Here is a 16,152-nt window from a genome sequence, read left to right on the forward strand (position 1 = left end):
AGGACGTTGGTGGCACTCTAATTGGGGAGGAAGGACTCGTGGCAATGGCTGGAGCGGAATGTTGGATTGGTATTAAAAACATCAAAACATGGTTTCCATGTGTTTGATGCCATTCCATACTCCATTCCAGCCATTATTATGAGCCGTCCTCCCCTCAGCAGTCTCTACTAGGAACCTATCTTCAAGGTCTGGCATCACTATTCAAATCTATGCATATATTTAAGGTGATGTAACTTACTGTAGGTTCTCATATCCCTGACAAAAGCTTAAAGTTTCTTGAATTGTGGTGTGGGCGATGAGAAGATGAATGATAGCTGTGGATACTTGTGAACGTTTTCTGTTTGAATTAAGTTGTGCTTCATTGCTGTGATATGTTCCTTCGCTGCTTGTAAAAATTCTCAGCGTCGCAAAATATGATTATTCACAATGGGAACGTTATGAGAACGTTGTGATGTTCAGAAAGGAATTTGTAGCACCTATTACTCCTCAGCTCTTTATTTTACCATTGTAAAATGTACTTACATTGTGTCTTTTTGATAAATCAAATCTCCTAGATATCAGAAGTGAATATGAGAATGTTTTACTCTTTCAAAATAGCAGTACTGTTGTGTTTTGCCTGCTGTACAGAATGACCAATGATTGAGACATACAGTATGTTAGTGGTTCAATATTTCCTCTTAAACATGCTAACTTTGGTAAGTACAGTTGAAGTCAGAAGTTTACATATACAGTGCCTTGCGAAGGTATTCGGCCCCCTTGAACTTTGCGACCTTTTGCCACATTTCAGGCTTCAAACATAAAGATATAAAACTGTATTTTTTGTGAAGAATCAACAACAAGTGGGACACAATCACTGCACTGAAAGTAAAGGGGCTGAATAATTTTGCACGCCCAATTTTTCAGTTTTTGATTTGTTAAAAAAGTTTTAAATATCCAATAAATGTCGTTCCACTTCATGATTGTGTCCCACTTGTTGTTGATTCTTCACAAAAAAATACAGTTTTATATCTTTATGTTTGAAGGCTGAAATGTGGCAAAAGGTCGCAAAGTTCAAGTGTGGTGCTTTCGCTGTAAAGCCTATTTGAAATCGGACACTGTGGTGGGATTAACAACAAGATTACCTTTAAAACGGTCTAAGATGTATGTTTGTGGATTTTGAAGAATTTTAGTTATGAGATTCCTGTTGTTTTGAATTTGGTGCCCTGCACTTTCACTGGCTGTTGTCATATCATCCCGTTAACGGGATTGCAGCCCTAAGAAGTTTTAAAGGCAATGCTACCAAATACTAATTGAGTGTATGTAAACTTCTGACCCACTAGAAATGTGATGAAAGAAATAAACGCTGAAATAAATCATTCTCTCTACTATTATTCTGACAGTTCACATTCTTAAAATAAAGTGGTGTTCCTAACTGACCTAAGGCAGGGATTTTTTTGCTCAGATTAAATGTCAGGAATTGTGAGAAACTGAGTTTGAATGTATTTGCTAAGGTGTATGTAAACTTCTGACTTCAACTGTAAGTCTAAACCTCTACCACGTGTTCCTTTATCGTGGCACTATTGTACGCAAATTGATGGACAGGCTTAACCCAAAAGATGGGGTCAATTTTTCACAATGGTAGACTCCGACAGCACACTCCTCTCTGTAAATAGGACATGGACAAGCGGATTAATCCCTAGGAGAATGTGTGCTGATGGGAATTTCAATTTTTTGTGGAGAGCAGTTATCACTTTTTTGGTCAATGTCGCCTAGAATGTTAATAGTGTTTTGCAGAAGGAAAGGCTGCGAGGATGTGGTTTGAAGTGCTGTTGAAGTGAAATGCTTCACTTCTATATTGGAAAGGCTTCTCTCCGGTACATATGCCTCTAAAGTAAAGATCCCTTCTTTTAATGTACAATACTTGAGAGCACAAGAGTTGCAATAAAGGTATTTTCTCCAGTGATACACAAAGGGCAATGATCCTCCATTGTTTTAGTTTGCAGACAACTGACAAGGAGTAATGGGGAAAACTGAACTATTTTATCCACTGAACATTGACCCACTACAACAAGTGCCCATTATTTAACATGTGCAAAAGTATGTCCCACTGAAATACCTGTTTGTTTGACCCCAGATCCAGCCACACAATGCTTTTCCAAACACAATACCTTTGCTTGCGTTGGTTTTATCAAATCTCTCTCTAACCTTCAAGTGCCTTATAATACAAATCCAACGCAACCTCCAAAGAGAGATATGGCGTGTCCTATGCAAATCATATAACTCCATTGCCAGCTTCTAGGATTGCGCCATTTTACAAACCCTCTTCTTGAGCAAGGACAGATGTTACGTCAGTACTTTAAAGCCGTAGTCAGAAATTCAGGGTCTCATCCTGTAAGACATCCTTGATGAGAGGAATAAAGAAGAGAAAGAATAGGTTTTATTCTCCCTCTCCAGACACTCAGGGATGTATGGTTTTTTGAACCCTCCAAGAATTGCTCTGATAATTTGCTCCCGCTATTCCAACCTCATGAATCTTAATCATGTGATGTTCTGCTCCATTCGCTGCACTCAGACATGATTAGCTTGTCCTGATGCCAGGCCAGAGAGCTACAGCTCCAGCCGACCAGTAGGACAATACAGCACAGGGTTTTAAATAGATTTCATTCATATAAAACGTTTTCTGTGTCTGTACAATCTGTGTCTGTTCTCTCTGTTTCTCAAATCATTCGATTTTTGTGCTATTTGTAATTACCTTTAGTGCGGTTTGAGACGTGGGTTTGAAGTCAAGTAATTTCTCTCAATTTAACCCTTTAGAACCAATACCGGCTGGCGACTGCCTTCCCTTAAATTACCATGGCCTTGTTTATCTAACAATAATATCTGTGTCAATATCACAAAGGGTATGCTGTCATTTGACTTTTTCTTTTTCTTTTTACTTCATTGCTCAAAATGACAGCACAGACGTGACATTTCATTGTGAAAGAGGCTGTATCTATGTTGGTTGATGTTACGAGTTCAGACATGTCCTTGCAATTTGAATAGCAATAATGTCGAGGTGAATGAAAGAGGTAAACAGTAGACATACACTACCGTTCAAAAGTTTGGAGTCACTTAGAAATGTCCTTGTTTTCCATGAAAACATACATGAAATGAACTGCAAAATGAATAGGAAATATAGTCAAGACGTTGACAAGGTTATAAATAATTATTTTTTATTTAAATAATAATTGTGTCCTTCAAACTTTGCTTTCGTCAAAGAATCCTGAACTTGCAGCAATTACAGACATGCAGAACTTTGGCATTCTAGTTGTCAATTTGTTGAGGTAATCTGAAGAGATTTCACCCCATGCTTTCTGAAGCACCTCCCACAAATACGGTCAAGCTGCTCCCACAATACCTCAATAGGGTTGAGATCCGGTGACTGTGCTGGCCACTCCATTATAGACAGAATACCAGCTGACTGCTTCTTCCTTAAATAGTTCTTGCATAGTTTGGAGCTGTGCTTTGGGTCATTGTCCTTTTGTAGGAGGAAATTGGCTCCAATTAAGCACCGTCCACAGGGTATGGCATGGTGTTGCAAAATGGAGGGATAGCCTTCCTTCTTCAAGATCCCTTTAACCCTGTACAACTCTCCCACTTTACCACCACCAAAGCACCCCCAGACAATCACATTGCCTCCACCATGCCCGACAGATGGCGTCAAGCACTCCTCTATCATCTTTTCATTTTTTTATGTCTCACAAATGTTCTTCTTTGTTTGTCTTTCAGACAAACTTAGATTTGTCTGTCCTTAACACTTTTAAACAATATGCCTCTGTCCACAGTCTGTGATCTTTTGCCCATCTTCATCTTTTCTTTTTATTGGCCAGTCTGAGATATGGCTTTTTCTTTGCAACTCTGCCTAGAAGGCCAGCATCCAGGAGTCGCCTCTTCACTGCTGACGTTGAGACTGGTGTTTTGCGGGTACTATTTAATGAAGCTGCCAGTTGAGGACTCGTGAGGCATCTGTTTCTCAAAGTAGACACTTTATTGTACTTGTCTTCTTGCTCAGTTGTGCACCGGGGCCTCCCACTCCTCTTTCTATTTCAACATGTCCCTGATTGAGTCTGTAATACCAACATGTTTCAAGCAGACCACCATAGTCCCTGTGCCCAAGAGCACAAAGGCAAACCTGCCTAAATTACTACAGACCCTTAGCACTCACCTCCGTAGCCATGAAGTGCTTTGAAAGGTTGGTAATGGCTCACATCAACACCATTATCCCAGAAACCCTAGACCCAGTCCAATTTGCATACCTCCCAAACAGATCCACAGATGATGCAATCTCTATTGCAATCCACACGGGCCTTTCCCACCTGGACAAAAGGAACACTTATGTGAGAATGCTATTCATTGCCTACAGCTCAGCGTTCAACACCATAGTACCCTCAAAGCTCATCACTAAGCTAAGGATCCTGGGACTAAATACTTCCCTCAGCAATTGGATCCTGGACTTCCTGACGGGACGCCCCCAGGTGGTGAGGGTAGGTAGCAACACATCTGCCACGCTGATCCTCAACACTGGAGCTCTACAGGGTTGCGTACTCAGTCCCCTCTTGTACTCCCTGTTCACCCACGACTGTATGGCCAGGCACGACTCCAACACCATCATGAAGTTTGCAGACGACACAACAGCGGTAGGCTTGATCACCCGACAACGAAGAGACAGACTATAGGGAGGAGGTCAGAGACCTGGCCGGGTGGTGCCAGAATAACAACCTATTCCTCAACGTAACCAAGACTAAGGTAATGATTGTGGACTACAGGAAAAGGAGGACCGAGCACACCCCCCCATTCTCATTGACGGGGCTGTAGTGGAGCAGGTTGTGAGATTCAAGTTCCTTGGTGTCCACATCAACAACAAACTAGAATGGTCCAAACACACCAAGACAGTCGTGAAGAGGTCGTGAACAACAAAGCCTATTCCCCCTCAGGAAATTAAAAAGATTTGGCATGGGTCTTGAGCTCCTCAAAAGGTTCTACAGCTGCAACATTGAGAGCATCTTTTGGTTGCATCACTGCCTGGTACAGCAATTGCCCGGCCTCTGACTGCAAGGCACAACAGAGGGTCGTGCGTACGGCCCAGTACATCACTGGGGCTAAGCTGCCTGCCCCCCAGGACCTCTACACCAGGCGGTGTCAGAGGAATGCCATAAAAACTGTCAAAGACCCCAGCCACCCCAGTTATAGACTGTTCTCTATACTACCGCATGGTAAGCGGTACCGGAGTGCCAAGTCTAGGACAAAAAGACATCTCAACAGTTTTTACCCCCAAGCCATAAGACAGACTCCTGAACAGGTAATCAAATGGCTACTCGGACTATTTGTATTGTGTGCACCCCCAACTCCAGCCCAAACCCTCTTTTTACGCTGCTGCTACTCTCTGTTTATCGTATATACATAGTCACTTTAAGTATACATTCATGTACATACTACCTTAATTGGGCCGACCAACCAGTGCTCCAGCACATTGGCTAACCGGGCTATCTGCATTGTGTCCCGCCACCCACCACCCGCCAACCCCTCTTTTACGCTACTGCTACTCTCTGTTCATCATATATGCATAGTCACTTTAACCATATCTACATGTACATACTACCTCAATCAGCAAGACTAACCGGTGCCTGAATATAGTCTTTTTACTTTATAGCCTCGCTACTGAATATAGTCTTTTTACTGTTGTTTTATTTCTTTACTCACCTATTGTTCACCTAACACCTTTTTTGCGCTATTGGTTAGAACCTGTTGTATTCGGCGCACGTGACAAATAAACTTCGATTTGATTTGGTTAGAGCCAATTGGCGCTGTTCTATGAAGGGAGTAGTTCACAGCGTTATACGAGATATTAAGTTTCTTGGCAATTTCTCACATGGAATAACCTTCATTTCTCAGAACAAGAATAGACTGACGAGTTTCAGAAGACAGTGCTTTGTTTCTGGCCATTTTGAGTCTGTAATCAAACCCACAAATGCTGATGCTTCAGATACTCAACTAGTCTAAAGAAGGCCAGTTTTATTTCTTCTTTAATCAGAACAACATTTTTAAGGTGTGATAACCATCATTGCAAAAGGGTTTTCTAATGATCAATTAGTCTTTTTAAAAAATGATCTTGGATTAGCAAACACAACGTGCCATTGGAACACAGGAGAGATGGTTGCTGATAATGGGCCTCTGTATGCCTATGTAGATATTCCATTTAAAATAATCAGTTTCAAGCTACAATAGTCATTTACAACATTAATAATGTCTACATTGTATTTCTGATCAATTTGAGGTTGTTTTAATGGACAAAAAGTGATTTTTCTTTTAAAAAACAAGGACATTTCTAAGTGACCCCAACCTTTAGAACGGTAGTGTATGTTTGGTGTTTTCGATGTTCAACGCTACGGAATAGCTCTCAGATTAGCAAGTCATGTCATGATAACTTGGTTGGTACAGGTGAGCACATCAGCGGTGGTATACAAATGACTAATCTCTGTCTTGGTCAAATAGTTGCACTGTTTAGCTGTATATAGTCAGCTAACTAGTTGGTTGTTTTGTATTGTTTATGGCAAGACAATTAATATGGAAATGGCCCAAGATGCTTGCTATAGCTAGCTAACTAGCTAATCTGTTAGACAAGAAAAGTTGTGCGTAGCAGTAAATTAGGGCTGCGCTCATGAAGTTGCAACCTCAGCTTTCTACTTGACTAGCTAGCCATACAGACCACCAGCTAACTAGCCAACAAAATGAAGGCTAAAGTAATTTGATTTAATCTATTGGGCTTACGTTATGGTTTGTCATCTTTTCTAGGTGCAGAGAAGGCTATACATGCCTCGTTTTCCTATTATTTGACAGCTTAGCTGTCGTGTTACTGTAGTAGATGCCTGCACAGTGAACCTCATATGGTGAGTTGGATATTTGTTTACATAGCCAGCTAACAAGTAGCTTTTTTTTAACCTGTTTCTACTGAAGCAATTCATTTGGCAACTGTCCCAGCTTCGAAACTAATCAGCTAACATTGGCGAACTCTGTAGTTAGTCTGTCAGGCAAGAAAACAAGAGTTGATTGGAGGAGAGTAAAAAAAAATATATATATATTTTATTAGGAAGAGAGTTTGTGTATGGTTGAGAAAAAGAAAGAGGAAGGAAGAGAGAGAGATGATTTTCCTGACCACAATTGTATCTTATTTGTTGCTCCTCTCCCTCTATTACTCTGTTTCTCTAGGTCAGTGAAAGTGAGGGAAGTGATGTGGAGAGTCAGGGCTCAGCAGCAGAAGCCAGGGAGGAAGAGGAGTTAGAGATGATTGGAGGGAAGTGATGTGGAGAGTCAGGGCTGGGTGGAGAGGAGATTGGTGGTAGAGGAAGAGGGAGAGGAAGAGGAAGAGGATGAGGGAGAGGATGAAACAGAGGGAGAGATTTAGAAAAATATATATATTTAACTAGGCAAGTCAGTTAAGAACAAATTCTTATTTACAATTACGGCCTACCCCGGCTAAACCCTAACCCAGATGATGCTGGGCCAATTGTGCACCTCCCTATAGGACTCCCAATCACGGCTGGTTGTGATACAGTTCGGTCTTTTGGACCATTTAAAAGCAGGTGAAGTTTGAAGGGTGCAAGAGAGGGTGGGTGGTGTGCATCCTGAGTGGTCACAGGGGAAAGAGGGGGTGTGTGGTGTGCATCCTGAGTGGTCACAGGGGAAAGAGGGGGTGTGTGGTGTGCATCCTGAGTGGTCACAGGGGAAAGAGGGGGTGTGCGGTGTGCATCCTGAGTGGTCACGGGGGAAAGAGAGGGTGTGTGGTGTGCATCCTGAGTGGTCACAGGGGAAAGAGAGGGTGTGTGGTGTGCATCCTGAGTGGTCACAGGGGAAAGAGGGGGCGATGTGTAGAAACCTCCTTTGGGTGCTCTACGTGTTCTGTGCCACTTTGCATGATGGGGCAGGGCTTCCAGAAGTTCCAAGACATGTTGTAGGCTAAATGCAAACACAGAAGTGACAGTGTGAAATGTGAATTAGTCCTACAAATCTTTTATAGTCTCTGAACAGTTGTGTTTTGTGTCTTCTCTCTTTATTTGTCTCTATTTAATACTTGTTGCATTCACTGAATTGTCAAAGTAGACTACTATGTCTATGTGTTGTGTCAGGCCTGGTCTGTACTAAATCTAATTGAGAGAGGTTATCTACATTTTGAAATAGTCGTTTGCATTTTTACATTGATACAGAATTTATTTATATTTATTTAACCCTTATTCTACCAGGTAAATTGACTAAGAACGCATTCTCATTTACAGCCAAGACCTGGGGAATTGTTACAGTGGAGTGGAGGGGGATGAATGAGCCAATTGTTAACTGGGTATGATTAGGGGACCGTGATGGTATGAGGGCCAGATTGGGAATTTAGTAAGACTCGTTGTCAATCAAATAGCCTACTTTGTGTGGGTTTTGAAATACTTTCTGAATATGTCACATTTTGGATTTTAAAAATGTATTTACATGTCAAAAATATTTATAAGTATAATATATTATACTTGGTACATTTTAAGTAATTTAGTCACATTTACTACCATTTATATACTCTAGGGTTTTTTGTTGTTTTGAGTGTTAATAATTTTGTTGATAGTGAGTGTCTGCACAATGGAAGACAAAATTAGCGTTTTTCCTATTTACATGAATGTGGTGTCATATTAAGGAAGCGGTTGTGCTCTTTAAAGGTAAGTTAACTTGTAATTGTCATTTGTTCTTTGTTTTGAGTTATGTCAGAATGTTTAAAATGTGTGAGAAAATTAGCTTGATCTCGAAAATTCTCTGTAATCTACAGTAGCATTCTAGAATTCTATTGGGGTCTAAAGGGTGAACAGTTTTAAATTATACTGAACAAAAATATAACAACAATTTCAAAGATTTTACTGAGTTACAGTTCATATAAGGAAATCAGTCAGTTAAAATAAATTCATTAGGCCCTAATGTATGGATTTCACATGACTGGGAACACAGATATGCATCTGCTTGTCACAGACAGCTTAATAAAAAGGGTAGGGGCGTGGAACAGAAAGCCAGTCAGTATCTGGTGTGACCACCATTCGCCTCTTACAACACAACACATCTGCTTTGCATAGAGTTGATCAGGCTGTTGACTGTGGTCTGTGGAATGTTGTCCGACTCCTCTTCAATGGCTGTGCGAAGTTCTGGGTGTTAGAGGGAGCTGGAGCACACTGTCATACATGCTGATGCAGAGCATCCCAAATATGCTCAATGGGTGACATGTCTGGTGAGTATGCAGGCCATGCAAGAACTGGGACATTTTCAGCTTCCAGGAATTGTGTATACTGTTGATCCTTTGCGTGTCCTTTGCGACATGGGGTTATCATGCCGAAACATGAGGTGATGGCGGCTGATGAATGGCACAATAATGAGCCTCAGGATCTTGTCACGTTATCTCTGTGCATTCAAATTGCCATCGATAAAATGCAATCGTGTTCTTTGTCCAAAATTTATGCCTACCCATACCATAACCCCACCGCCACCATTGGTAACACTGTTCACAATGTTGACACCTTCAAACCACTCATCCACATAACGTTGTATGAGATTTATAGAAGATAAATTAATATTCAATTATCTGGCAACAGCTCTGGTAGATAGTTCTGCAGTCAGCATGCCAATTGGATGCTCCCTAAAAATTGGAGACATCTGTGGAATTGTGTTGTGTGACAAAACTGCACATTTTAGAGTGGCCTTTTATTGTCCCCGGCACAAGGTGTGTAATAATCATGCTGTTGAATTAGCTTCTTGATATGCTACACCTGTCAGGTGGATGGATTATTTTGGCAAAGGAGAAATGCTCACTAACAGAGAAGTAAACACAAGTGTGCACACAATTTGAGAGAAATAAGCTTTTTGTGTGTATGGAATATTTCTGGGATCTTTTATTTCAGCTCATGAAACATGAGACCAACACTTTACATGTTGCATTTATATTTTTGTTCAGTGTAGTTATGTCAAAGCCATTACACATAGCGCTATAATCCCAAATTATTATTACTTTATTCCTGACTCACAAGCAAGCACATTTGGTTCCTTGGAACTTAAATTTGTTATTACCATAGCATTTTGTATGTTCTCTATAGTTGTACTCTATGTACTTGAACAAACACAGTTGAAGTCGGAAGTTTACATAAACCTTAGCCAAATACACTTAAACTCAGTTTTTCACAATTGCTGACATTTAATCCTAGTAAGAATTCCCTGTCATAGGTTAGTTGGAATCACCACTTTATTTTAAGAATGTGAAATGTCAGAATAATAGTAGAGAGAATGATTTATTTCAGCTTTTATTTCTTTCATCACATTCCCAGTGGGTCAGAAGTTTACATACACCCAAATAGTATTTGATAGCATTGCCTTTAAATTGTTTAATTTGGGTCAAACAGTTAGTGTAGCCGAACCAACAAGCTTCCCATAATTAATTGGGTGAATTTTGGCCCATTCCTACTGACAGAGCTGGTTTAACTGAGTCGGGTTTGTAGGCCTCCTTGCTTGCACACGCGTTCTGTCCACAAATGTTCTAATGGATTGAGGTCAGGGCTTTGTGATGGCCACTCCAATACCTTGACTTTGTTGTCCTTAAGCCATTTTGCCGCAACTTTGGAAGTATGCTTGGGGTCATTGTCCATTTGGCAGACTCATTTGCGACCAAGCTGTAACTTCCTGACTGATGTCTTGAGATGTTGCTTCAATATATCCATATAATTTTCCAGCCTCATGATGCCATCTATTTTGTGAAGTGCACCAGTCCCTCCTGCAGCAAAGCACCCCCACAACATGATGCTTCCACCCCTGTGCTTCACAGTTGGGATGGTGTTCTTCGGCTTGCAAGCCTCCCCCTTTTTCCTCCAAACATAACGATGGTCATTATGGCCAAACAGTTCTATTTTTGTTTCATCAGACCAGAGGACATTTCTCCAAAAAGTACAATCTTTGTCCCCATGTGCAGTTGCAAACCGTAGTCTGGATTTTTTATTGCGGTTTTGGAACAGTGGCTTCATCCTTGCTGAGCGGCCTTTCAGGTTATGTCGATATAGGATTTGTTTTACTGTGGATATAGATACTTTTGTACCTGTTTCCTCCAGCATCTTCACAAGGTCATTTCTGTTGTCCTTGCACTTTTCGCAACAAAGTATGTTCATCTCTAGGAGACAGAACGCATCTCCTTCCTGAGCGATATGACGGCTTTGTGGTCCCATGGTGTTTATAATTGCTTATTTCTGTTTGTACAGATGAACGTGGTACCTTCAGGCGTTTGGAAATTGCTCCCAAGGATGAACCAGGCTTGGTCTACAATTTATTTTCTGAGGTCTTGGCTGATTTCTTTTGATTTTCCCATGATGTCAAGCAAAGAGGCACTGAGTTTGAAGGTAGGCCTTGAAATACATCCACAGGTACATCTCCAATTGACTCAATTGATGTCAATTAGCCTATCAGAAGCTTCTAAAGCCATGACATCCTTTTCTGTAATTTTCCATGCTGTTTACAGGCACAGTCAACTTAGTGTATGTGAACTTCTGTCCCTTCTGGAAATGTGATACAGTGAATTATAAGTGAAATAATCTCTCTGTAAATGTCACGCCCTGGTCTTAGTATTTTGTGTTTTCTATAATTATTTGGTCAGGCCAGGGTGTGACATGGGTTTATTTTGTGTTGTGTTTATGTATGGGTTTTTTTTGTAGGTTTTGGGATTGTGGCTAGTAGGGGTGTCTAGCATAGTCTATGGCTGCCTGAGGCGGTTCTCAATCAGAGTCAGGTGATTCTCGTTGTCTCTGATTGGGAACCATATTTAGGTAGCCTGGGTTTCACTGTGTGTTTGTGGGTGATTGTTCCTGTCTCAGTGTGTTTGTATTCACCAGACAGGCTGTATAGGTTTTCACATTTCCGTTTGTTGTTTTGTATTGTTCGTTTTCATCTTTCATTAAATATGTATCGAAGTAACCACGCTGCATTTTGGTCCGACCTCCTTCGACGGAAGAAAGCCGTAACAGAATCACCCACCACACCTGGACCAAGCAGCGTGGTGACAGGCAGCGACAGCAGAAGCAGCGAAAGGAGGAATGGACATGGGAAGAGGTTTAGGATGGCAAGGGTTGTTACACTTGGGAGGAGATACTGGCTGGAAGAGATCGCCTCCCATGGGAACAGGTGGAGGCACTAAGGAGAGCAGAGGCAGCCGGAGAGAGGAGCCGACGATACGAGGGAACACGGTTGGCAAGGAATCCCGAAAGTCAGCCCCAAAAATGTCTTGGGGGGGGGCTCAGGGAGAGTGTGGCAGAGTCAGGGTTCAGACCTGAGCCAACTCCCCCTGTTTATCGTGAGGAGCAGCGATCACAGGACTTCTGGACTTGGGAGGAAATATTGGATGGAAAAGGACCCTGGGCACAGCCTGGTGAATATCGACACCCCAAAGAAGAACTGGAGGCGGCGAAAGCGGAGAGGCGATGGTATGAAGAGGCAGCACGGCGACGCGGATGGAAGCCCGAGAGTCAGCCCCAAAAATGTATTGGGGGCTCACAGGGAGTATGGCTACGCCAGGTAGAGACCTGCGCAAACTTCCTGTGCTTACCGGGGGCTAAAAATACCGGGCAGGCACTGTGTTATGCTGTGGAGCGCACGGTGTCTCCAGTGCGGGTGCATAGCCCGGTGCGGTACATACCAGCTCTTCGTATTGGCCGGGCTAGAGTGGGCATCGAGCCAGGTAAGGTTGGGCAGGCTCGGTGCTCAAGAGCTCTAGTGCGCCTGCACGGTCCGGTCTATCCAGTGCCACCTCCACACACCAGTCCTCCGGTGGCAGCTCCCTGCACCAGGCTTCCTGTGCATGTCCTCTACCCAGTGCCAGCACCACGCACCAAGCCTTCAGTGCGCCTCGCCTTCTCAGCGCAGCCAGAGCCTTTCTCCTCTCCAGTGCTGTCGGAGTCTCCCGCCTGTTTAGCGCTGCCGGAGCCTCCCGCCTGTTCAGCGCAGCGCAGCCATAGCTTAGCTTTCCTCCTCTCCCCGCCTGCGCTGCCGGAGTCTCCCGCCTGTTCAGCGCAGCCAGAGCCTTCCTCTCCAGTGCTGTTCAGGAGCTCTACAGCGCTGCTGGAGTCTCCTGCCTGTTCAGCGCAGCCAGAGCTGCCAGCCTACATGGAGCAGCCTGAGCTGCCAGCCTGCATGGAGCAGCCAGAGCTGTCAACCTGCATGGAGCAGCCAGAGCTGTCAGTCTGCATGGAGCAGCCAGAGCTGCCAGTCTGCATGGAGCAGCCAGAGCTGCCAGTCTGCATGGAGCAGCCAGAGCTCCCAGTCTGCATGGAGCAGCCAGAGCTTCCAGTCTGCATGGAGCAGCCAGAGCTGCCAGTCTGCATGGAGCAGCCAGAGCTGCCAGTCTGCATGGAGCAGCCAGATCTGCCAGTCAGCCAGGATCCACCAGTCAGCCAGGATCTTCCAGATCAGCCAGTCAGCCAGACTCTTCCAGACCTGCCAGTCAACCAGACTCTTCCAGATCTGCCAGTCAGCCAGACTCTTCCAGATCCGCCAGTCAGCCAGGATCTGCCGGATCCAACTACCTGCCTGAGCTTCCTCTCAGTGCTGAGCTTCCTTTCAGTGCTGGGCTTCCTCTCAGTACTGGGCTTCCTCTCAGTACTGGGCTTCCTCTCAGTACTGGGCTTCCCCTCAGTGCTGAGCTTCCCCTCAGTGCTGGGCTTCCCCTCAGTGCTGGGCTTCCCCTCAGTGCTGAGCTTCCCCTCAGTCCCGAGCTTCCCCTCAGTCCCGAGCTACCCCTCAGTCCCGAGCTACCCCTCAGTCCCGAGCTTCCACCTCAGTCCCGAGCTGCCCCTCAGTCCAGTGGGGTCTTTGGTGAGGGTTATTAGGCCAAGGTCGGCGGCGAGGGTCGCCAATTTTAGGACGCGTTACAGGGGGACTAAGACTTGGTTGGAGTGGTGTCCACATCCCGAGCCGGAGCCGCCACCGTGGACAGACGCCCACCCGGACCCTCCCCTATGGGTTTTAGTGTGCGGCCGGGAGTCCGCACCTTGGGGGGGGGGGTTCTGTCACGCCCTGGTCTTAGTATTTTGTGTTCTATATTTATTTGTCAGGCCAGGGTGTGACATGGGTTTATTTTGTGTTGTGTTTATGTATGGGGTTTTTTCGTAGGTTTTGGGATTGTGGCTAGTAGGGGTGTCTAGCATAGTCTATGGCTGCCTGAGGCAGTTCTCAATCAGAGTCAGGTGATTCTCGTTGTCTCTGATTGGGAACCATATTTAGGTAGCCTGGGTTTCACTGTGTGTTTGTGGGTGATTGTTCCTGTCTCAGTGTGTTTGTATTCACCAGACAGGCTGTATAGGTTTTCACATTTCCGTTTGTTGTTTTGTATTGTTCGTTTTCATCTTTCATTAAACATGTATCGAAGTAACCACGCTGCATTTTGGTCCGACTCTCCTTCGACGGAAGAAAGCCGTAACAGTAAACAATTGTTGGAAATTTGACTTGTGTCATGCACAAAGTAGATGTCCTAACCGACTTGCCAAAACTAGTTTGTTAACAAGCAATTTGTGGAGTGGTTGAAAAACAAGTTTTAATGACTCCACCCTAAGTGTATGTTAACGTCCGACTTCAACTGTATAAATTGACCAATTCGGCATATTTGGGCAAATTCCTGGCAGACTTGATGCAAAATATAATGTAGTGAGGTAATTCTTCACTGGATCAGTCTGAAACGTTGCACACACTGCTGCCATCTTGTAGCCTTTCTCTTGCATTTCAAAGATGATGGAACAAAACACAAATAGAAAACACATTTTTTTTTGTATTATCTTTTACCAGATCGAATGTGTTATATTCTCCTACATTAATTTCACATTTCCACAAATTTCTAAGTGTTTCCGTTCAAATGGTATCAAGAATATATATGCGTATCCTTTGCTTCAGGTCCTGAGCTACAAGCAGTTCGATTTTGGTACATCATTTCAGATCCTTAAATTAATAACACTTATATCTTATGTTGGGTTAACTTTTTTGAACTCGAAGCACATATAGGACACATGGAAATGTATTTCCTTAGGCCTTAATTATGCAAACACATTTATTTTTTATTCTGACACTTGTCAGCGAGATTCTAGCCTTTAATCTTCTGTTCTGGATGGAATTACGTGCCATGTCTTTTTATGCATGCCAAGCTGTTCATTTTTGTCTATTCAAACAGATCCCTTTTCAAAGGAAACAAGCACTCATTACATCAGGTGTGGCCAATTAGTGGGCACAGCCAGCACACCTGAACACAATTAACAAGACAGAGGATAAAGAGTGTTTTGGTGACGCTAAGAACAGAATGTATATGTTTTTTTTTTACTTTAATAATATTTTCTTGTGGTTTTTATGGAAAGTTTTATTAACGTTCTCTGAACAATTTGAGAACATGACTTTAAATAGAACCATAAAGAAACATACAGGAAACATTATGTTGAAGAATCAGCTGGGAAACACTGCTATAGTCAACTAACTAATTGACTGAGAAGCACCATTACTGTATAGGGTTGTCATTGTAAGATTGTTGGTGTGAAGATATTATTGGGAGAGCTGGGAAAGTCATGAGGTTTTTTTCATGCTATTGTCTGGCCTCACCTTGCTTGAGCTCATAGAACTGGGACCAGAGAGAGTGAGAATTTGCTAATCTCAGGCACTCAATTCTCCCTCCCACTACTGTCTCGATTAATGATGACCGCCTAGAATCATATAGCTACTTAAAACAAAGATGCTGACTATTTGTTCCCTATCCATCTTTATCTCTGTATTAAAACATTGGCTAAGTGGCAGAAATAGTACATCATTATCTCCTTTCTCTCCTCTGTGTCCGCGGCTCTGGTAGAAGGATATAAACCAACGGTTTATGGCTCCTAGGGGCCCCGTGAATCACCCAGGCCTCTGTGGTGAGATGTTAAAGGCTTTCTAATAGGCTGTAGGCTGCTGCAAAAACATATTTCTGTTTTTTGTGGCTCCCCTTTACATCTCCTCACATCAGGGTGCTCGATCTCCATTTCGACTCAGCCAATGGATGCCCTCCATCTCTATCCTCAGCCAACGGATGCCCTCCATCTATCCTCATTGCTTTCACATACCCAGTCCTAGGTAATGTCC

The sequence above is a fragment of the Oncorhynchus tshawytscha genome, linkage group LG03 (assembly GCF_018296145.1).
Source record: "Oncorhynchus tshawytscha isolate Ot180627B linkage group LG03, Otsh_v2.0, whole genome shotgun sequence".
NCBI lineage: Eukaryota > Metazoa > Chordata > Actinopteri > Salmoniformes > Salmonidae > Oncorhynchus > Oncorhynchus tshawytscha.